Source organism: Geotrypetes seraphini, chromosome 2 (genome assembly GCF_902459505.1).
Source record: "Geotrypetes seraphini chromosome 2, aGeoSer1.1, whole genome shotgun sequence".
NCBI classification, from domain to species: domain Eukaryota; kingdom Metazoa; phylum Chordata; class Amphibia; order Gymnophiona; family Dermophiidae; genus Geotrypetes; species Geotrypetes seraphini.
The window spans coordinates 170,437,303-170,462,651 of NC_047085.1; positions in this window are offsets into that span (position 1 = coordinate 170,437,303).

Here is a 25,349-nt window from a genome sequence, read left to right on the forward strand (position 1 = left end):
AATGAACCTGAGCAATCAATGGGCTTATCCAGGAATTCACTTTCCCCGCCTGATATTGTAGAGTCCTGCCAAAGAAAGTTTTATAATGACATGCCCTTGGGGTAAGGAAGATAAACATGCCCGAATTTCTGGTATGTTTGTTTGAATTAAACAGTTTCAGATATGGTACCAGATAAGAGGGTAATAGTCCAAAAAGAGCCTTGTAACAAACACACCCAAACATGAAAACCACTCTGACCCCAAACGGCAGCCAATGTAGTCTAGCATAGAAAGGGTTTACATGACCATATTTTTTAAGACCAAAAATTAAATGAACCGCAGTATTCTGAACCAGTCGGAGTCTTAATAAGATCTTTTTCGGTAAACTTAGATAAACAATATTACAATAATCCAGGGTAGACAGTACTGTAAACTGGACCAGTAACCGAAAGGATTTCATGTCAAAATACTTCTTAATAGTCCTCAATTTCCACAGTAGTGGGTTTTCCCAGGCTTCTGATAATCCTAATAAAAGGGCCCTAAATTTTGTTAGGCACACTAACAAACTGAGAGTGTGATTCAAGGATGATCTGTGCTCTGAATGGAGTGTCCTGTTTTTAGCGTGGAGGGGCATAATAAAAAAAAAACATCTTAAGTCCCCTTTTGGCCTAAGTCCTTAAACATTCAAAGCAGAGGGAGTCACGTGATGTCATGAGCGAGTGAGGACGTCTCCTCGTTCACTCCGGGGTAGCCCTGCCGAACTTTATCAAATTAAAGATACTCCGCCGACCATAACAACGCGAGGGACGCCTGGTACGATTATTTTGTATATGGACCGCTACCTTACTAGGTCGCAGGAATTGATGCAGCCGAAATCCGTGAAAAAAGACCGAACACGTGCAAGACCGGTGGACCCCAAGATGGCGGCGAGTCCCGCTGCGGCGGTCTCCAGCCTTACAGAATCGGCTCTCAGTGACATAAAAACGGCACTATCACAGGTCTTGGGGCCTCAAATGGAGACACTCACAACCCAAATTGCAAACATTGAGACATTGCTAGCTGCAGCGGCGGCTCGTACGACGGAGCTGGAAAAAAGAGTGTCTGACCTGGAGGATTCCTCGGCAGCACGGGACACGGACCTTGGCGCGCTGCAGGCACAGGTTAGAGCTCAGACTGATAAGCTTGATGATTTAGAGAACAGATCTCGTCGCTCTAACCTGCGCCTGATGGGCATCCCCGAGACGTTGTCGGAGAGATCCCTACCTGAACTATTGGAGAGATGGCTGCGGGACAAGTTTACTATGCGACCCTCGATGGGGCCCTTACGTATTGAACGGGCGCATCGACTAGGCCCCCGACCTGGCTTGGAAACACGCCCGCGTGTTGTGATCTTGAAATTACTAAACTTCCAACACAAAGTAGAACTGCTGCGCCAGTACAGAGCCAAGAAGGATGAACTGAACTATGATGGTCATCCAGTCCGTCTGAGCCAGGACTTCTCAGTAGCTTTACAGGAACGGCGGAGACCTTACTATCCTTTATGTGCACGCCTGGCGGACCTGAAACAGCGTTTTCAATTCAACTATCCAGCTACGCTGAAGATTCAATGCAATGGAGTCTGGAAAACTTTTCAGACCCCGGAGGCGGCAGATGTCTACATCAAGCAACTGGGGGCTCCGAACACGGGAGCGGATTGAACTGTGTTTGGATACAGGCTTGGAGAGGTTGGTGACTGCATAAGACACTTGTGCTTACTTACGTTTGAAGGGAGAGTGTTCTATATATGCTATGGTTGAGGACAGATATTTGAAGGTCAGGGAGGCCCTGGGGGTGACAAATCTGTGACTCTAGTTCCTCCACATGGGGGTTCTTGGATTAGTTAAAGGGGATGGTGGGGTTGGGGATTCATTGGGGACAGCAGCGGTATGGTTCGGGGATGTTTTCATGTATAATGCTTTTTATTTTCTATTGACTGGTTTACAACTGAGTGGGTGGTCTGGTTGGGAGTTGACTGTGTGGTCTTGGGGCGAGGCTGGGCGCCCTGGGACACTTAATGTTGAAGGAAGTAGTGCCATTGTCGGGAGGGAACGGGATCCTTATGGGTGATCGTAAATTGCGTATTCTTTCCTGGAATGTTTCAGGGATAACGTCCCCTATAAAACGCACTAAAATACTTTCACAATTGAAACATCACTCTGCAGATATAGCTTGCTTGCAGGAGACTAGGCTTACTGACCGTGAACATCGGAAACTACAGAGAGATTGGGTCGGAGAATTACACTTTGCTTCTTCACCAGGGAGGAGAGCTGGGGTGGCCATATTGATTCGCAAAGGCTTCTTAGGTAAAGTACAAGTATTGCGACGTGACCCTCAGGGCCGGTATCTTTTGGTGAGAGTGGAGGGACCTGGGGGGACATTCAGACTATTGGTGGGATATGGCCCAAATGGCTATCAACATGCATTTTTTCAGAATTTGGTGAATATTTGTGTGCAAGATCTGGGCTGCCCACTAATTTTGGTGGGCGACCTAAATCAGGTACATAACCCCACTATAGACCGCTCTGGGTCGACGAGTACGGCCAGAGTGAAACAAACGAAGGGTATTCCCTATTTGTGTAGAGCTTTGGGGTTGGTGGACCCCTGGAGACTATTGCATCCCTCTGAACGTGATTATACGCACCAGTCTAGAGCACACGGCACTTTTTCTAGACTCGACTACACCTTACTCTCTGAGACATTGTTTGCTAAGGTCTCGGAGGCCACGATAGGCCCTCTTGAAATATCGGATCACAATATGATCTGGATTGATGTGGCACTGGGTGGTCAACGGGGTCCGGGGGCTGGATGGAGATTTCCCTCCTACTTACACAAAGATGCTCACTTTCAGGAATTCTTAAAAGAAAAATGGGAGGATTTTTATACACACAATGCCCAACATGTTGACCACCAACCTTATTTTGGGATACAGCCAAGGCAGTATTGCGCGGAGATATTATCGCTTATGTCACTACTAGAACCCGTCGAATAGCACAGCGCATAATACATCTTGAACGACAATTGACAGCGTTGAAACAGGACTTAATGCGCGATCCATCAGAGGCTAACAATGAGGCATACAGGGCGGTGTTGGTGGCGCTTAATTCCCTAATTCACGAACGCACCAAGAAACTATTGTTTTACCGTAAATTTAAATTTCATAAATATGGTAACAAGGCCGGGAAATTGCTAGCATCTATAACAAAAAGCTGGAAGGGAACCAGATACATACCCATGATACAGGAGAGCTCGGGGAGGTTCTTAACTTCGTCAGTGGATATCTCGGCTGGCTTTCAGAAATATTTTGAGGCCTTTTATGCGTCCCCTAGTCCCTACATGGGTCCTGACGTACCGGACTATCTGGCAGATGCGGGATTGCCTCGACTGACGTCAGCCCAGAGGTCCAGATTGGACAGGCCATTACATGTACAGGAGGTGACCCTGGCCATACAAAAATTGAGATCTTGTACTGCACCGGGACCGGATGGTTATTCACCTGAGTTTTATAAGATCTTGTCCCCCTATATAGGCAAACCTCTTTTGGATTATTATCTAACTATTCAGGAACAAGGGGTTTTCCCCCGTCATAGTAATGAAGCCCTGATTACATTGATCCCAAAACCATCTAAACCTCCAGAAGACATAGAATCATATCGACCGATATCTTTACTGAATGTTGACGTTAAAATACTAGCTAGAGTCCTGGCCGATAGGTTGGCCCTTATTTTGCCGTCCATCATAGTACCCGAACAAGTGGGATTTGTTCGGAATAGACATTCCACCATTAATGTCAGACGCATACTTTTAGCTTTTTCCCGCGCACAACAAGAGCACCGCCCTGGATTGCTTGTCGGGTTAGATGCGGCGAAGGCCTTTGATAAGGTTAACTGGCATTACTTGTTTCAGGTTTTACACTATATAGGGATTCCCGCGGGCTTCCTATCCTCTGTGCAAGCACTATACACTGGTCTGAAGGCCTCAGTTTTGGTCAATGGAGTGAGATCTTCTCCCTTTGATATAGGTAGGGGGACAAGACAGGGTTGCCCACTATCTCCCTTACTTTTTCTGTTATATTTAGACCCATTGCTACGCACCCTTCAAAAGGATGATATACTGATGGATTTACCAGAGGGCACGTCGCAATTACGGGTGCTAGCCTTTGCGGATGACCTCTTACTTGCATTAGATAACCCCCACAACTCACTACCAAGAGCGTTAGAAATATTGGATGAGTTTCACATTTATTCTGGTCTGGAGTTAAATAAACAGAAGTCTTTGGCACTCCCCACTCTTTTAGAGGTGAGACACACTTGGCCGGGAGATTTTCCATTACAATGGGCGACATCTTCCTTGACATATTTGGGAGTAATCATCCCCCAAAATTTGAATAGACTCTATTCAGCAAATATAATACCCTTGCTTCATCGAACTTCTAGTACATTGCATGGCTGGCGGACATTTCCCATTTCCCTATCCGGCCGTATAGCTCTCTATAACATGATGGTAGTGCCTCAATGGACATATGTCCTACAAATGCTCCCTATCATGTTAACCACACCCCACATTGCACTTCATAGATCTCATCTATCTAAATATTTATGGCAGGGTAAAAGAGCGAGGATTTCTTTGGCTAAGTTAATGCTTCCTGTGGATCGAGGGGGGTTGGGATTACTATGTATATCTCGGTTTAACCTTGCATGTCAAGTACGTCATATCCATGACTGGTTCTGTAACACTTCTGATTTTTCTCTACCTGTGATTGAATGTTTTTCCTTACAGCCATATCATTTTAGCTATCTTCTCCATGCTCCTCAGTTACCTGACTTACCTCAGCTGCAGTCCCATCCACTTTTACCAGCGATGTGTACAGCATGGAAGTTGTTGTGCAAGGGCTTGCAGATTTCTCCACATCATACACCTTGCCTTCCATTAGTTGGAAATGGGGACTTCCTACCTGGCATGGATTCCGCAGTGTTTAGACGTTGGTCCCGTGAGGGCCTTCAATATGTGTCACAGACCATACAAGATAATGGTTCTCCGATCTCCTTCAGTGACCTACAAACAAAGTTTCGTCTATCGTCTATGGACTGGTTCGCGTATCAACAGCTTAAACATTATTTACAGTCCTTGACTCCGGCAAGGCTACAGGAGGATGTGCAAGACAGACTGCAAGAAGCGATTGCACTTACAGCTCATGAGTCCATGTCTCTCCGATTCTACCACAAGTGGCTACAGGAACGGGCGGGTGAATTAGACTTTTTTGCTTTGGCTCAGAGGTGGTCTGATGACCTCCAATTGCCCATCTCTGCAGATGTGATTCGCAGAGGCCTTCACTCGGGAAAGGCCACTACCGTGTCCTCGATTGAGAGGGAATGAAATTACAAATTTATACTGTGAGCCTTCTGTACGCCCAAGAGGGCACATGTGATAGGGATAAGTGCGGACCACTGTTGCCGGAAATGTGCTGGTCCTCTGGCATCGTTTGGACATATGTTTTGGTCTTGCCCCATGATATCTTCCTTTTGGATACAGTTAGTGTCTTTGGTGGCACGACTTTGGAATTGCTCTTGGAGACTACACCCAAACTTCCTTTTCACGATGCAGATTCGATTTCATCCACCTAGACCAGGTTGTGCAGCATTCTTCCGGAAAACTGTGTTGCTGGGACGGAAATGTATCTTGTTGCAATGGCTTTCACCACAACCTCCGACCGTTCCCCAATGGAGAGCATTAATGTTACACCAAATGTTACTGGAACGTCGTGAAGTGATGGACTTGTCGACTAAAGCTGGACGATTGTACTCTCAATGTTGGTACCCTTTTAGTTTGACTTTTACACCTTACGTTCAAAACCAACTTTGGGGTACTTAATTTATTTTTTCCCCCCCCTTTTTGCTTTATCTATATTAGACTTGTTACCGCTGCTGCCAGGGTGGGAGGGAAGGTGGGAGGGGGGTTGGTTGGTTGGGTGGATGGGGATTGGCTTTGTGCGATATTTGAAAATTGTACTATGTTTTGTTCATTGCTATGTTTGTGATTCAATAAAAACGATTTAAACATAAAAAAAAAACATTCAAAGCAGAAGCAGGGAAAGTGTCCATAACCAAAACAAACGTCCTTGTTTTGATTATGGCCTGCCTCTACTAAACGCCCAGATCACCACTACGTCTAAAAGTACACCCCCACGACGTCTACACTTTTTGGCCATAATGAACCAAAAAAAACGCCTAAGCCCCAAACGTCCAACAGAAGGGCTTTTAGGCGAAGGAGGAGCCAGTCCTTCGCCTAAAGTCCTTTTCCCCAAAGGGATGCACCTACAAAAGATTTTTTCAATAGAACTCTCTCATACCAAGCGGGCAGATGGACAAACTGCCTGACCACCCTCATCTCATCTGCCCCATCTTACTCATACTTCAGGAAATCTCTCAAATCTTTCCTCTATGACAAATTTCTGGAACCTCCCCCATTACCAAATACTCAAATACTACCATCCTACAACAGAAACTAGTTATCTTCCTGACATTCACCACCCTGCATTGGTTTTGTATACTGCTTTGTTCTTTATAATGCCTCTCGCACTGCCTCTCCACTATATACATATCTCTGCTGCATATGTACAGTCTCCTGCATGGTAAAACTACACTGTTTTTTGCTGTATAAATACCTTTTCTGAAAATGTACAGTTCACATTGTATCTTCGCTGTAAATGTACAGTCTCTTACACTGTAAACCGCTCTGAACTATTTGTGGTACTGCGGTATATAAAAATAAAGTTATTATTATTATTATTATTATTAAAAGCTGGATTCTGTAACCGGTGTCTGTCAAAAACAACACCGGTTACAGACCCCCCCCCACAATGATCCAGGCAGGAGGGTGCCCAAGCCCTCCTGCCATGTTGAAACGTGACCCCCCCCCCAACAACATCGGGGCATGAGGGAGCTCAAGCCCTCTTGCCCCGTCCAACTGCGACCCCCCCCCCAACAACATCGGGGCAAGAAGGAGCCCAAGCCCTCTTGCCCTGCAGCACCCCCGACGATATTGGGGCAAGAGGGAGCCCAAGCCCTCTTGCCCCAGCGATAGTGCCCCCCCCCCCGACTCGATCTGGCCAGGAGGGAGCCCAAGCCCTTCTGGCCCCAGTGACCCCCCCCCCTTCCGATTGAATGGGCCAGGAGAGAGCCCAAGCTCTCCTGGCCCCGGCGACCCCCCTCCGATTGAACAGGCCAGGAGAGAGCCCAAGATCTCCTCGCCCCGGCGACCCCCCCCTACTGGATTGGGCCAGGAGGGAGCTTAAGCCCCCCTGGCTCCAGTGAACCCCCCCACTACTGGATTGGGCCAGAAGGGAGCCAAGTCCCCCTGGCCCCGGCGACCCCCTACCCCCTACCCCCCACTACAATACGGGCAGGAGGGATCCCAGGCCCTCCTGTCCTCGACACAACTTCCTCCCCCCAATGACCGCCCCCCCAGAACTCCCGATCGGACCTTCCCCACCGACCCGCGACCCCCGGCCGACTCCACGACCCCCCCACCCCCACCCCTTCCCCATACCTGAACGTTGGCCAGACGGACGGGTGCCAAGCCCGCCTGTCCGGCAGGCCATCGGGTCCAGATTGGGGCCAGATTGGCCCAGGCAGAAGAAACCCTGCCCACAGGTGGGGCCTGAGGCGCCTGGGCCAATCAGAATAGGGCCAATCAGAATAGTTTTTAATCCACGTGAGTATATCACCCTTGATTCCATGGCTCACAATTTTTCAAAGTAGATGTTCATGCGGGATCTTGTCGAATGCCTTCTGAAAATCTAGTTATACGATGTTGATCAGGTCACCCTTGTCTATCTGCCTATTTACTCCCTTGAAGAAGTGCAGTAAGTTTGTCAAGCAAGATCTTCCTTCGCTGAAGCTGTGCTGGCTGGTCCTCATCAGTTTTTGTCCATCAAGGTGATCTACCTCCCTGTGTGTGTGTCACTGAAATTTTCCTGCCAAACAGGATACCTTAAACACCCAGGGCATAAGGTAGGAAAAGAGAGAGAGAGAGATGGTAGACAGTGGAAAAGAAACAGAAATGTCAGATATGGCAATGGAAGGAAAGGTACAGAGATGGAAGGTGGATGGTGAGAACGGAGAAAGAAGAAAACATCATATGGGCACGAGACCCTGGCGAGCGAGTTAAAAGAGTCTGGGACCAACATGATTTGAATAATAAAGTGACAAGAAACAACAAAAGGTAGAAAAAAAATAATTTTATTTTCTATTTTGTGATTACAATATGTCAGATTTGAAATGTATATCCTCCCAGCGAGGACATGAGGGCTGCCAATCAAGTGGAGCAAGCTTTATCCAAAGCAAGACAAGTCATAGGTTGCATACGCAGGGGTTTCGTCAGCCGTAAGCCGGAAGTCATTATGCCATTGTATAGATCCATGGTGAGGCCCCATCTGGAATACTGTGTGCAATTCTGGAGGCCGCATTATCGCAAGGATGTGCTGAGACTGGAGTCGGTTCAGAGAATGGCCACCCGGATGGTCTCGGGACTCAAGGATCTCCCATACGAGGAATGGCTAGACAAATTACAACTATACTCACTCGAGGAGCGCAGAGAGAGGGGGGACATAATCGAGACATTCAAGTATCTCAAGGGCCGCATAGAGGCGGAGGAAGATATCTTTCTTTTCAAGGGTCCCACGACAACAAGAGGGCATCCGTGGAAAATTAGGGGAGGGAAGCTACGAGCTGACAGCAGGAAATTCTTTTTCACAGAAAGGGTGGTTGATTGCTGGAATAGTCTTCCACTTCATGTGATCGAGGCCAGCAGCGTGCCTGATTTTAAGGCCAAATGGGATCGTCACATGGGATCTATTCACAGCGCGAAGGTAGGGGAGGGACATTAGGGTGGGCAGACTAGATGGGCCGTGGCCCTTATCTGCCGTCAATTTCTATGTTTCTATGTTTCCCAGAGCTGGTGTTAGTCAGAGAAAAGAAATGTATTTTTGTTTATTTTGTTTACACCAAGGCGCCGGCATGGGATTGGAGAGGTTGTAACCCTATTGTAATGTTATATTGTAACACTGTGAATGTTAAACTATAACCTGTTCTGAGCTCTTTGGGAAGGATGGGCTATCCAAATACATAAATAAATAAAATTGCTAAAAATATTTTTTTTATATTAGTAGGTGTTAAAAAATTATCAGCCCCAGGTGTCACTTATCCTAGGTACACCACTGGTCTTTGGAAGGGGTAGGGAGAAGGGAAGGACATCCCAGCCCACAAGAGCTCTCTGGAGCTGCGGGGCCTAAGACAGTTGCCCTCTTTGCCCCCTCTCTCCAGACCAGCCTTGAGTGGTATTGATCAAAAATAACAATGAATCACTGACAGCAAAGTGGTCTTACTGCAGTAGAGGCAGGTGACTGTCTATTGTTTGGGTTCCCTCCCACCCTGTTTCCTAGGTTAGCAGTGAATTGCTGGGCATCCTAGGTGGGGAACCAATGTATTACAGCAGTGTATCGCAAATTGTGTGCCTCCTGAGATTTCAGGTGTGCTGCGGTACACTGGAGACGAGGAGAGGTGCCGGCGCCTGATGACTGTCTACAGGGCGTGCCTCTCGCGAAGAGAGGCACATCCTGTAAGCAATCTCCCGACGCCGGCACCTCGTCTCCCTGCGGCCCTTCTCTCCAGTGCAGGTGCTTCTCTCGTTTGAAGGGCCTTTGCGCATGCACTGACGTCATCACCACGCTGACGCCAGTACACTTCCGGGTGTTTCGAGCTGGGGACACTAGGTTTAGTGTGCCCCGGCTTCAAAAAGTTTGCGAAACACTGTATTACAGTGTGAGAATTAGCATATTTATTTTTATTGGTACTTGATATACCGCCAGTTGGCCTATAAGGCATCTAAGTGGTTTACATCAAGAACAACAGATACAAAATAGTCATACAATGACAATCTGTACAGGTCAGTAAAATATATACAAAATAATCCTATATACATACATATTGAACAGTGCTACTTTAAGAGTTCCGAGACATTTCAGAGGAACAGTTTAAATCAAATGTAAATGGCATAAGAGCAAACAGTTTTAATGCCTGATCATTATTATTGGTCATGTGTACTTTTGAAATATTATACTAAGCAGTGACAGCACAGCTTTCTACTAAATAAATCTGTGTCTCTGTGGGAATGCATTTCAAACTAACCAGCTGTCTGCAGGTACAGAGGAATGGTGTTCTTCTGCATCTTTTTTGTAATTATGAGGGCACCATTACATAGAAAGTCATAACTAAGAGACACCTGAGGCCCACCTATTGCTCACAAATTTTATTTGTCTCCTGTTTTAGCACACATCATATTTTATAGCTTTGCTTTCCTTTACTCACTACTAAGGATCCTCTGTGTTTGTTTCATGGTTATAATTCTTAGAATACTTTTTTGTAGGCATCTATCCGCGGCTGACTGAAAAGCAACTGCCGATCGCATGTCAGTCACACGGTGGCACTGTATAAAGAATCATGTCTCTGTTATATGCAGAGGTAACAAAAGAAAATCACTTACCCCCTCTTACCAAGGCGCACTAGTCGTTTTAGTGCATGCTAAATGCTAACGCGTCCATAGTAAAAGGACCCTTAGTAATTATTCTGGACTCGTTTTGAATAGGATTAGCTGCACCTAATGTCCCTCTGATCCTATATAATTGCTGCCTTATTTTAAAGAAAGTTGGCAAAGTGTGATTATAAATTATTATATTAAATAACAAAAATACTGAAGGCATCTGGCATGCAAGTTATAAAAATAGTTACAAATTCAAATGATTATCACAAATCATTCTAATGATTATCTAAATCTAAAGATTATCACAAATCTATTTCTGAAGTACTAAAGTAAATACAAGAAATATGTACAAAACCTAACTTAGGCCCCCTTTTATCAAGCCGTGTTAGGTTTTTTTTTATCGCCAGCTGCTGCGGTAAAAGCTCCGATGCTCATAGAATTCCTGTGAGCGTCGGTGCTTTTACCACAGTGGACGGCGATAAAAAAACCCCCTAATTCGGCTTGATAAAAGGAGGTCTTAATATGTAACTCCTATGGCCCTCCTATGGGAGGGGCTTTAAACACCCTGAGCCTTTTTAATATGTGGTAAGTGCACGCTAGCGCTTAGCGCAGTTTAGTAAGAGGACCTCTATTGTTTGACAACCCCTGTGTATAAAATATTCTGTTGTGAGATAGCTCTCTGACCTATACCTGAATTCTCAAGCAAAAGATAAGGATTCCTCATTCACATCTGTTTTGCAAATCCTAAACAAGTTATAACAGGGGTGTCCAACCTGCGGCCCCGTGAAGTATTTTGTGCGGCCCTGGTCGAGGGTTATGCAGTGTTTTCCTCTGCTGCCCCAGGGTGTTTACCGTCTTGCCGGCTCCCTCCTGTGTCTTGCTGCAGCGTTTGCACATTTGTGCGGCCCTAGAAACATTTTTTTCGGCCAGTGTGGCCCAGTGAAACCAAAAGGTTGGACACCCCTGAGTTATAACAACAAAAAAGATATTAACCAATTGAAAAACATGACTGTGTTTCTTTTTCTTTTTTTTTGAGAATATGGTTTCCTAACAAGTCTTTAGACTTTAATGTTCATTACCTTGTGACTTGCAAATCATGTCGTCTTATTACTGTTTCCAAAATGTTTAAAAGACATATTTTCCTGTTATTTTGTTCAAATTGTGATCTGCTTTGAACCTTTGGGAGTTGGCAGAATATAAGTGATGTATTACATTACATTAATTTTTTTCCTTAATTCTTATTTTCAAATTCAGACCTTTCAAGGAGTTTCTACTGCATTTCCAGGCAGTTACTGATAATTGATTAATAGAAAACTTCATTTTCTGCAGTTCTACAGGGGGATGGGGGAGGCAAGGGGGAAGCATTAAAAATAATCTGGCTGCAGGATTGGTATCTTTAATCTTCAATGAATCTGTTCCACCCAGCAGCATCCAATAGGTTTACTTATTTAAATATTTATTTACCGCACCAGCTAACATTCTAGGCAGTGTACAATTAAAACATATAGGGGGCTTTTACTAAGGCATACTATCCGATTTAGCATGTGCTAACTGTTTAGCGTGCACTAAATCAGTTAGCATGCGTAATATTGGCTAACTCGTCTTAGTAAAAGACCCACATAAATTCCTAAACATAAAACCGACCACAAAACAATACAAACTGACATCATTCATCTCATCACAGGTTTAAGGTTTCTGTTCACAATTAGTACCTTGCTGTATCTACAAAGGCAGCCTGGAATCAGTAAGTCTTGTCAGAGCAACTCAAGTTTGAACTCCATTGACTTCAGTGAAAGGGCAAGCGGTTTCCATAGCAATCTTGAAGGAAGCTGCAGGACTAATGCAGATGACTAGCATGTAAGTCTGTTGGTAGAATCTCGGAAGGAAGCACTGATTGGCATGACAGCGCCAGAAGTTAACATGAAAGTTCTACAAGAGTAGCAATTACCAGGGCTATGCCATTATCCTTAAAAATAACTCCCAAAGCTAGCATATTTATTAACTGCAGAATTAGAATCCATTCTTCCTTCGTCCTAAGTAAGGCTATGCATGCTGACTCTCAGAATCTCTTTTAATTAAGAACTTGTTAGTCTTCAAACTCACACAAGGGAATATTCATTATAGAGTATGGTGCTACACGTCTTGTAGAGCAAGAAATCCCACACCTATTTAGTCATGTTGATGTAAATGGTGAGTAATTTGTGCTTCCCTTATGTAGAATTACCATTAATGATCAAAAATCCTCATCATTTGGATTCCTGTGTATTGAATATTTTATCTACTAGCTAAGGCTATCAGAATTTTTATTCCATACACACACACACACACACATTCAAACTTATCTGAATAGTTTCTGTTATGTGCAAAATTTAATACAAGTAATTTTAAAAGGAATTTCCATATTTCCACAGGTACATTTTTACATGCAGAAATAGGATTTTATAAAATTCCCTTCTCGATATATACATAGGCTGCAGTACATAAGTTTTTTTTCCAAATTTAGTGGTTGTGCTCCAAGGCTAGGGGTATGGGGAGGAATTACTTTTCATGAATATATTTTATAAAATATACAGTACAGGAAATATGTGTGAATATCAAAGAATAGATATAAATATATTTACATAAAGGGTGTAGTTTTCCAGAATGTAGGCATGCATATACTTTAATTTTGTCTATGCAGTAAAAGTATTCACATAGGCCCATATTCTATAAACAGCGCCTTAACTTAGACGCTGGCAGGTGCCCTACTGGTGCCTAAGTTAAGTGCAAACCATTTAAAAGTACTTTTAAATAAATTTCAAAATGCCTACATTATGCCTGCAGAGGCGTTTTATGATACCTAACACCATGTAGACATGGCTAATGCCGGAAGTGGCAGTAGGCATTGTAAAGCGCCTCCATAGTTGCAATTCACATGAAAGGTAGACATCGGAAATGTAGGCCTTGTAAACCCTGGCCTACATTTCTGGTGCCTATCTCTCCAGAAGCCGTGATTCTATAAACGGCGCCATCACATGACTGACACACAATTGGCAGCCATTTTTAAGGTGGCCAAAGACGACGGCACCATTTATAGAATCTGGGCCATAGGGCCTGATTCTATATGTAATGCCTATAAAATCAGTGCCAATCATAATGGCGGTTGATGTGATTGTATAAAAGGTATGTGTCATATATAGAATCGCGTTTAGCGGCCGTGTCATTAATATTTAGACACAACAATTTAGACCAAGAAAAAAAACAGGTCAGCCTAAGTTGTGTGCAGATCGAGTGTATTCTATGACAGGGCACTTTTAGGAATGCCCATGCTTCTCCCCTGACTATGCCCCCTTTTGAGATTCATGCACTAGAACTGATGCATACCAGTTTATAGAATGCGTTGACCAAGCTGTGCATGTAACTTCTAATTAGTGCCAATTAGCATATATTATGCAGTGTTAATTGCCAATAATTACACTTATAGCACTATATACAGAATTTGGACATACTATTTACTGTACATATGAGCATTAGAGATATGTTGTCCTTTGCAAGAAAATGAGGAATGTTAACAACATAGCCCATGTCATTGCATGTCATAAATTAATGAAAATGAGCAGGAAAAAAGCACATTTTGAAAGAAGGTACACTATTTGGTAGACTAGGAATAACATCAGGAAATACTTCTTCACAGAGAGGGTGGTGGATGCCTGGAATGCCCTCCCTATAGAGGTGGTAGAGGCAACAAGAGTGACAGAGTTCAAAAATTTATGGGATAAATACAAAGGATTCTTAAAGAGAAAGTGGATAGTATCAAAACAAAATTTGATAGATCAAAAATTATAACTTCATTTATGATGCACAGGAGTGGTGCTTAAATGGAAGCCCGTCAAAATACCCCAAAATCCCACTCTTTCAAACAAATTTTATTGGAGAGGAAAAGGATCTCAGAAGCCTGCTTGATTTTTTCAACCATACAATCAATCAAGACTTACATGGTTCCAAGTCTCTATCATCGATCCTGAAAAAGCTCTCCAAATTTTCTTAGAATGTCCTTATTCTATTTTCAATTTTTAAATTTTTTCTTCTTTCTTTTTCTTGCCTGTAGAATTGAGAAAGGAAGAATCTTTTCAAAATTTCAAAAGACATGTAAAGGCATATTTTTTCAACTGAGCTTTTTAAATTGATGAGATGAATTTGGGTCTGCAGTATGCATTTAGATATTTTGATAATTTTTAAATTTGTATGAATTAATTTTTAATTTTATTTATTAATTTGGATGTTATAGTTATCCCCCTCTTCTATTAAACTGTGCTAACAGTTTGTAGTGCAGAGAGCTGTGCTGAATGGCCCATGCTGCTCGCGATGCTCATAGGAACTCTTTGAGCGTCGGTAGCAGCGCTGGCCATTCAACGCAGCTCACCGCGCTAAAAACTGCTAGCGCATGTATTAGAAATGTTATTGTTTTTCCTTTTCTATTTAAATGGAGTTCTTTTCATAATTTTGATTGAGTTATATTGTAAACCACTTTGATCTTTTTTGACTGAATATGCAGTATATAAAGATTTTAATAAATATAAACATCATGCAAATATTAAATTAAATATAAGTAATGCAGCCCAACTTATATATATCAACAGACAGCCCTGGCCTGATGGGACCCGTTTTGCTGCTTGTATTGGCTTCTTCAAGGGGAACGGGACCCATTTTGCTATTTGTATCAGCTTCTTCGAGGGGTCATGAATGGTTGCTGTTCGTCTATAAAAATCTCACTACAGTATGCTAAATAGATTGCAATTTCTGAATACTTTGGGCTGATCAACCTGGGACCCCTGATGAAGGCGTGTTTACCGAAACATGGACCGTGTCAGGTCCCTTGGTTTGCTTTAAGGTTGTAATGTTAACCACACTCAATTATTTGATACAATAAATTTACCCTGCATCATTGTACGTCTGTCTGCAGTTTTTCTTTGTTTTGTCAAAGTAAATATTACAATAGTTCAATATGGAAAATAGTAAAGCTTGCACCAATAATATAAATTGTTGCTGATCAAAGAATGTCCTAATTCACCTCAACTTCCTTATCAACAAAAAGAAGAAGATATCAAATAATTAATGTGAAGTTCTAAGGAAAGAATCTGGTCTATAATTACCCCTAAAAGTTTTATGGTTGTTGAGAGAGGGTATGAATTCTGATTTATTAAAATGTGATCCACCAAGGGATCCAGGTTTATATTTAAAAGACAAAATTTTGTTTAAATCAGTATGTAGTTTTAATTTCATCATCCAGCAGCAGCTAATTATCTGAATGCTGTCATAAACATTTTTAACTTGATCCAAAGAAAAATAAATAGGGATCTTCTTTTTTTTTCTTTATCTTTATTGAATTTTCAAAATAAGCACAAGATAACCTTGTTCAAGAAAATCAGTTGTAAAAGTGCAAATTAAATCAATTCTCAATGAAAACAAATTAAACCTTCTTAGACTACAATCAATCCTTAGAGAATTCCTGGAAAATGTGAAGAGAAACAATAATTCTTACAATAACTTGATATAAAAAGAATAGGTTTAGCAGTAAAGTTCCCTATACAACTTAGTTAACACTAGCAGTAGACAACTTCTTCATATCAAGAAATGCGCGCAAGTGTTCAGGTAAAAGAAAGACATGTTTAACTGCAAGATACTTGACTAAACATTTGCATGGATAGGCTAAGAGAAAAGTTGCCCCCAGCGTCACTGTCTCAGTTCTCATTGCCAAGAAAAGTTTACGTCTCTCTTGTGTTTGTCTTGCGACGTCTGGGTATATCCAGACCCTTTTCCCCAAAAAAGGTGATTGAGAATTTCGAAAGTATAGCCTCAGAAATGAATTAGCGTCTTGCTTAAACACAAAAGAAACCAGTAAAGTGGCTCGCTCTGTGGAGTCTGTAGGTGATGATTCAAGCATATCTGTAAGATTTAGTTGCTCCACAGCAGGCCCTTCAGGAGTGGCTTCTAACTTTTTTGTAGGACTATAATATATACGATTGACCGGAGGAATTAAGTCAATTGAATATTTCAATACTTCAACAAGGTATTTTCTTAGCATTTCTATAGGTGACACTCCAATTGAATGAGGAAAGTTGAGAATCCGCACATTTAATCTTCTATTATAATTTTCCAATTGTTCTATTTTCTTATTCAAATTAAGTTTATCTTTGACCAATTCTGAAGATAGAGTCTGTAAATCAGTAACCTTAGTCTTAACCTGAGATATTTCCATATTAAATTGGTCTATAGTACCTTGTAGTTTCTCTCCCAAGGTATTACAGTACTCACGAGTGCTGCAATTTCTTTAGAAGAGCTGGAAACTTTGTGTTGGTCTTCATGAGAGCCTCCCATATGCTCTCCAGTGACATTGCCTCAGGTTTTCTTAGCTGGGGAGAAATCTCCGTAGTTTCTCCTGCCTCCAGCTGTTTCCACGTGGCTGCAGCCCCTGCTCCTGGAGTCTCCCTCGAGAATACCAAATTGGGAGTCACATCCTGGTCAGCCGTGTTAGGCACTGGGAATGGCGGTTGAACTGACATCGGAAGGGAGAGAGAAACTTCCCAGACCAAAGCCCCAGCCTCTCTTCGAGCCGGGGAACCGCCAGACTCTACCCCGATGAGAGGGGTCTCTGCCCCGACGAACTCCAGCATGGAATGGAAGTTCATGCCATAGGGGGATCGGCTCGAACTACTCCCTTCCTCTTTAAATGTGGCATACTCGGCATAGCTGAAGCAAAAATCGCAAACGCTCCTGCAGATCGAAGTCAGAGACGCCGAGGGTAAGCTGCCGCCATCTTGGAATCCTCCAATCTCTCCCATAAATAGGGATCTTAATTGTAATGTCATCAGCATAACTATGGACATAAAAATCAGCATTAATCAACATAAGCCCAATGTATGTAAATATACCTTAAACAAAACAAGTGGTTGTGGTGATCCTTGAGGGTGTAACAACCCCAGCCTTAGAGCTAGGCTTGTCCCAGATAGGAATCCCCAAACTACTAGACTGCAGCTAAAAAGAGCAGATCAGTGCAGTAGTTCTGTTAGCCCCAAAGTTGCTGAGCATAAAAAGTCTGACTTTGTGCAGGGACTCAGGGGGGAGGGGGAATGTCATAGGAACAGCCTCAAGGAACCTGAGATAGCCGGTAGAAGGAACAGCCCAGAAGTCAGCCTAATGCTGGAATGGCTCAGCTGCTGAAACTAATTAGGGCTCAGGAGAAAGCCCAGCAATCCAGGAAGCTTAAATTAGTTGCTCCTGAGCCAAGGGAAGAGGAGGTCTTCAGAGCCAGTTCTCCTCCCTCTCACCTGGAGAATGAGATTGAGATGGAAGAACTAGAAACCTTCCCTGGAGCAAGCCAATTATCCAGCCTTCATTCTACAGAAGAAATGGACACTTCTATGGAACCTGCTGAGGAACTTATGGACGAGAGTTAAGTGGTTTTTTTTTCTCTCTTGCCTGTTTGGAATTGCTGCTGATAATTGGTGAGCAGTGCTGGGCTTGTTGCTGAAGCTCAGCGTTTTTGTTTTTTGAAACTTTTTGGAACAGTTGTATTTCTCTCTTTTTGCTACTGCTCGCAGGGGACTTGAAAACTAACTGGGGATAGTGTGGGGTGAGTCCCCGAAGATCTTTGGGTTGGGATTGTGGGTCCAGTTTTGATAATTGGTATTAATGTGGACTCAGCTGCTCCCCTCCCCCACCTGCTTATAGAGCTGGTGTGGAAAGCCTGTTGCAGGCCAGGCGAGTCCAGTGTTCTGGACTGAAATAGAGGAACTCTTGGACAAGCTGAATTTAAAGACTGTGAAAGATTGATTCTCAACATTGCTATAGTTTTGTTTTGAAGCAAGGACTGTGAATTTATTCATGAACTGGGTCTTTGCACTTACATGTGGAAAGGCAGAGGCCTGCCTTTTGCAAGGCCTCCCATTTTGGTTTTGTTAGCAAGCCTGTTTTGAGAAGCAGTACCTGTTCTGGCAGCACTGCTAATTCAATGACACTGCCTTATTAAAGCTTGCTCTCATTCAGAACACTTGGTTTGTTTTTGGTGTTTTGGTGAATGTTCATTGCACTGTTATTAATGCCAGCAGGACCCTTCTACATTAAGAAGGCGCGCTCGGGACTATTATTTTGCACACTGCCCGGTAGCCATTCTGACAACCTAGTACCGGGGGTGTGACAAGGGACACCATAAGTGTTTATTCCAGGAAGAAGATAGCTTACCACTATGAGTGACTTTATAAAATCTGAGAGATAAAAAGCTCCTGAACCATTCCATGACTCTATCTGTAATTCCAATTTTGCAGAGTTCCAGAAGTGGTAATTCATGATCCACTAAATGATACTGCTGCATGCTAAATTGCTTTATCCATTCATAGCCATCATGACCAAGGAATGGAAGCATAGCCTAATGTGTAGAGCAGTGGCTTGGGAACCCAAGGGAGCCAGGTTCCATTCTGCTGTGGCTCCATGTGACTGTGGGCAAGTAACGTTTTATTTATTTATTCAATTTTATATTCTGTTCTCCCAGGGGAGCTCAGAATGGTTTACATGAATTTATTCAAGTACTTAAACATTTTTCCCTCTCTGTCCTGGTGGGCTCATAATCTATCTAATGTACTTGGGGCAACAGGGGGGGATTAGATGATTTGACCCAGGATCACAAGAAGCAGTGTGGGTTTAAACCTACAACTTCAGGGTGCTGAAGCTATAGCTTTAACCACTGTACCACACTTTCCCCCTCCTTTGACCTAGGTACAGAATGAGCACTTGCCATTTTTAAGTAAACTGCTTTGATTGTGACTAGAGAATGACATGGGGAAAAAATTTGTCCCATCACCGCCACGTCCCTACGACCACCATCCCTGTCACTGCCCCATCACTGCGACCACTGTCCCCACCCAGTCCCCACGACCACTGTGCCCGCCCCGTCTCTGTGACTACTGTCCACTCCTTCCTTCCTAGTGTGAGCGAACATGCGCGATCATGGATCGCACGGTCCAGAAGGCCCCTCCCGCCCGATCGCCGTGTCCTGCCATCTCCCTCCCTCCACCTCATCTTAGGTGCCTGCCGAGTCTGACTGCTGTTTGAGCTGTTGAATCTTCTCCTCTGACCCAACTTTCTGTTTCCAGTTGCGTCAGAGGAGGAGATTCAACAATTCAAGCAACCACGCACGCGCGGCTTATTGAAAGCGTGCGGCTGGGAGAAGAATTAAAGTCGGACTTGGCAGGCACCTAAGGTGAGGTAGAGGGAGAGAGATGGCAGGACGTGGGATGCAGCGATCAGGTGGGGTTGCTGGACCACGCGATCCATGCTGGCTTCACTGTGGAGACAAGACCATTCACAGCTCCACGGGGCAGTGAATGGCCTTGTCCCCGTCCCCGCAGCGACCACTAATTTTTCTCTCCCCATTTTGGCGGGTTACCTGCGGCTAATCGTGGATAAAAAACACCGTGTCATTCTCTAATTGTGACCAAAGAGGACAAATAGGACACATCCTATGCCCCTGCTCTTCTCACACATCATCTGCAGTCTACTTTTCCCTTTGGATATGATATCACTGTTGTCATCATAAGAGCTGTCATACTGGGACAGACCAAAGGCCCATTAAGGCCAGCATCCTGTTTCCAACAGTGGCTAACCCAAGTCACAAGTACCTAACAAGATCTCAAAGAGAAAAACAGATTTTATGTTGCTTATCCTAAGAATAAGCAGTGATTTCCCCAAGCCAATCTTAATAATGTCCTATTTAAATTAACATGGGGTCCATTGACAAATTTTGTTAACTCTGATTAGTTGGATTATGCCTATTTGATTTGCACATCCGGGGAGGGTGGGAGGGAGGGGGGGCTGACTGAAAGGCCGGAAGAAAAGTCCTCGGATGGAGGTGAGAGCCAAACGGAAGACTCCATATTCTCCCTCGAGGCAGTCAATCTTTCTCTGGAAGAACTAAGAGCTCCGGATCGGTTGCATTCCCTTCCTGAGCGTGACAACACAGGGAATGAGGAGAAACGAGCAACTCAACCTACAGACCGTGGAAAGAGAGATGGCTCTGCAGCACAGACATCGCAGGTTGATTATTCAGCCCAGCTGTGACCTGGAGCTGCCATGAAGACAGGAGGGAGAGTGCAGGACCCACACTGTCTGGAATTATATCAAGGTACTGTGAAATTTAGTGATTTAGAATCTATTGCTGCTATTCCAACCTTGGTGAAGCCACCGACTATTGACCTGGACTCTATATGGGAAGCTATTTCCTCATTACAAGTGTATTTGGGAACCCAGATACAAACCCTAACTTCCAATTGTGCTGGAGTATTATCAGAGTCTTCTAAATTAAAAGATAGAATGGAGAAGTTGGAAGTAAATTATACAGATCAAGAGACTAAAATGGGGACATTACACAACCAATGCCAACTAATGATGAGAGATAGTGACAATATTAATTTTAAACTATTACACCTCTTGAGATGTTCAAGAGATACTTATCTGAGGTTCTAAAAGTTCCAGAATCTTCTCATCTGCCAATATCTAAAGTTTATTATTTACCATCTGGTAAGAAGAAACCCGGGAAGGGTCAGTAGATCTCTCTATGAACAGCTTGGAACTAACCAATTACCTGGAAAAATCAGAGACGGAACTTGTGGCCTAGGCCACTCTTTTCATCTAGTTTGTGTTGGACTCAGATAGAGAGTGGTTATTAAAAATGATTTTTAAACATCAGGATAAATTGTTTATGAATAAGAAAATTGGAATGTTTCCCGATGTATCAAGGATTACCCCCAAAAAAAGAGGAAGCAATTTTTGATCCCACGATCTCAGGTCATAAAGTTGGGGGCGACTTTTATGCTTAGATATCCTTGCAAATGTTTGATCAATCTCCAGGGTGTTAAATATATATTTTTCGAAGCATCACAATTAATTAAATTTATAGCCGGCAAAGAGGTTGTTCCTACCAGTACCCCATTAGATCTTCAGGCAGAAACTTTGTAAGAATGAAATGTCAACCCAGAGTAAGACAATCATCTTTTTCTTTTCTTTAGAAATTTAAGCATGCATACTCCTTTGTAATCACCGCCTCACTTTATTATTATTGTGGACTAACTAACTGTACAAGATAATGTTATTTTCCTATTATTCATTTTTGCATCGATATTATTTTTCCCATTGTACAGTTATTATATTATGATTTCTTATGATCATGAAAAATTTGAAATCTAATAAAAAAATAATCTAATAAAAAAATAATAAAGAAATAATCTAATAAAAAAAAAAATCATGTGACGGTGTCATTTGGAGAATCACGCCTCTGGCAAATGTCGGTACCAGAAATGTAGGCCAGTGTTTTCAAGGTCTGCATTTCCAGAACCTACCTTTGACGTGAATCACATCTACTTAGACACTTTATGGCACTTAACACCACTATGGTGTTAGCCACACCTAAAGTAGCATTAGGGACCATAAAGCACCTCTGGAGGTGTGATTCTGGCACTGTTTTTTTTAGGCACCAGTAGGTGCCTTCCAAGTTTCTTTTAAGTCCGTGTCTAAATGGCATTTTGGATTTAACTTTGATACCAGTAGGACATCTACCAGTGCCTAAGTTGAAGCCTGAGCCTGGACCCTGGGCCATGATTCTTGTAAATGGCGCCGCTGTCTGTGGCTGTCTTAAAAGCAACCACCGATTGCATATCAATCACGCAATGGTGCCGTTTAGAGAATCATACTTCCAACAAAGGTAGAGATCAGAACTATAGGCCAGGGCTTTCAAAGCCTACATTTCACTTGCCTACCTTTCTCATGAATCACACCTACGTTGGCATTTTACGGCGGTTATTAGCACAGGGAGGCACGCTGAATGCTCCACACTGCTCCCGATGCTCATAGAGTTCCTATGAACATCGGGAGCAGCGTGGAGCATTCAGCGTGGCTCCCTGTGCTAATAACTGCTATCATGGTTAGGTAAAATGGGTAGTGGTGGTGGGGAATATTTGATAAATCACCAAATTTGGACTAGCTAAGTCTAAACCCCTCTTTTACTAAAGGTGCGCTAACCAATTAGCGCGCGATAATCGAATTAGTGCACGCTAAATGCTAACACGTCCATAGACTAACATGCATGCGTTAGCTTTTAGCGTACGCTAATCAGTTAGCGCACCTTAGTAAAAGAGGGAAAAGTGATGGTCGCAATATAAAATCAAATTGATATATTTATTTATTTTTAAAAAATTATATTCAACATTTCTAGGCAGATTCCAACAAACATACATAATTTATAACAGGCAAATACATTTAAATAAAATAAGATAGGCAATCATTCAAAAGCAGGAAGAAACAACATAGTGACTGCTCCTACCATCCAACCCCCAGCATTTGTTAACCAGGATTAAATGCCATAGGTAAGTCTTAAGATGAAAAAAACAACTAAACAACATTTCACCCCAAGCATGAAGGAATCAATTTACTTATTTTGGGGATAGAAAGGAGGTCATGCAAGCTAGGTATTCGTTATTTGCTTGACCTTTCAGAATATTCAATTCAGAGGCTGTCAAACAGTGGCAAACTGGCTGATAACAAATGCATAATGAACCATCTGGGGAAACCTTCTTACAATATGCATGCCCCTTATTATTCCTTTTCCAGATTAAGAACCTTTTTAAGTGACATTGGTCCTTATAAAAAAAGACAGCAAAACTGAACTGACCATACACAGACTATGAAGTGAAGGTAAGCTAAGGACAAGAAGCCAAAAACAACTGCCTCCCCCCTTCCCCAACACACATTCTGCGATCCTTATTACATTCAGAAATAAAAGATACCGGTGCTTTGAGTTGCTCACTTGCACAATCACATAGGAAAACAAAATTATTGCTAAAAGAAACCTGTTAGAAAATATATATATATTTTGAAGGCATCATCCCTGTGCTTCTTCTAGAAAAGAGTGCTTAGGAGTCCCAACAGAACTATTTATTTATTTATTCAATTTTCTATACTGCTCTCCCAGGGGTGCTCAGAATGGTTTACATGAATTTATTCAGGTACTCAAGCATTTTTTCTCTGTCTATCCTGGTGGGTTCACAATCTATTTAATATACCTGAGGTAATGGGGGGGGATTAAGTGACCTGCCCAGGGCCACGGGGAGCAGTGTGGGTTTAAACCCACAACCTCAGGGTGCTGAGGCTGTAGCTTTAACCACTATGCCCCACTGGTAAATACTCTGTTCCTCCAAAGATCCCAGAAATTCATCACATATTTCAAGCATAAATTTTACTACTTCAGTCATAAATGTGGCAAATTTTCAGCTAGATTAGATAATGCACAGAGTAAGACCATCTTCACCTCCAGCACCCACAATATAAATGAAATTTGGAATTTCAGAAAAAAAAATACTAAAATATGAATTTGTATATGACATAGTATTATTTATTTTTCCTTTGCCTTATCTCCATTTTCTTCTGGCTCAGTCAGACCATACGAACATACTGTAAAAGTTGCCATACGGGAACATCAAGCTCAGTATCCTGTTTCCAATAGTGGCCAATCCCAGTCACAAGATCCCAAAAGAGTAAAACAGATTTTATGCTGGCTTGTGGACTTCTCTTTTGGGAAAGTATCCAAATATTTTTAAACCCTGCTAAGTTAACTGCTTTCTCTGCCAACAAATTCCAGAGTTTAATTACACATTGAGTGAAGAAATATTTTCTCCAGTTTGTTTTAAATCTACCACTTAGTAGCCTGTATCATGTATAAACCCACTCAAAAGCAATAGCCCTTAACCGTCGGTTGCACTTTTTGTTAAGGCATCATAAAGCAACTTGCAGCTCTACAGTATAACCAAATTCATCAGTTTTATTCATGTGCCTTAGTCTCAGTCATAAATGTGCCAATTCATTTGTTAAGTGATTAATTATTCTTGCCTATAAAAATGTGTATCCCAAAGCATTCAGCAATTATGGTTTTTTTTTTTTGGTAATTAATTTACTTTGCATATAGAATATATAATGGATCACCTGAAAAAAATACCATGGTACCATAATGCACACTATGAACTCAGTTCTATACAGTATATGGTGCTGAAATTTGTATGTCAATAAAATTAACACTAAGGACTCCTTTTACGAAGGTGCGCTAGCGTTTTTAGCGCATGCACCAGATTAGCATGCGCTATAGTGCGCGCTAGCTGAAAAACTACCTTCTCAAGAGGAGGCGGTAGCGGCCAGCATGCGCGGCATTTTAGCTCACGCTATTCCCCGCGTTAAGGCCCTAACGCATCTTTGTAAAAGGAGCCCTAAGCACTATTCTATAAACAGCTCTCAGATTTGGGTGCTGTTTACAGACTAGCATTTGGCATTGGGATCCGTACCCAATTGTGGATGCAAGGCTTTACTCAAACTAAAACCTGGTATAAATTCTCACTTTGGGCTTTTTCCATTGAGATTGCAATGCTTCTTACAATCCAGCACTACACTCGTTCGGGCACTTGTTTTTTCCTTTAATGCTGTTTGTTGCAAAACCTTATCTACCACGGACCCCTGAGGAAGGTTTGTTGTCTGAAACACGGACCGTGTCGGGTCCCTCGGTTGGTAATAATGTTGTATATACCATTAGAGTTTGAAATAAACAGTGCCTGCATCTTTTACATAGTCTGCAGTTGATTTTGGTTTTTATAAATTCTCACTTCTACATTAGGCATGGATCCCTCTTATTCAGCAAAACTGCATCAAACTCCAGGAACAGCCCCGTAAAATTTGCATGCAGATCCCAGCACCTAAAGATGTGCATACAAGTTTTAATGTCAATT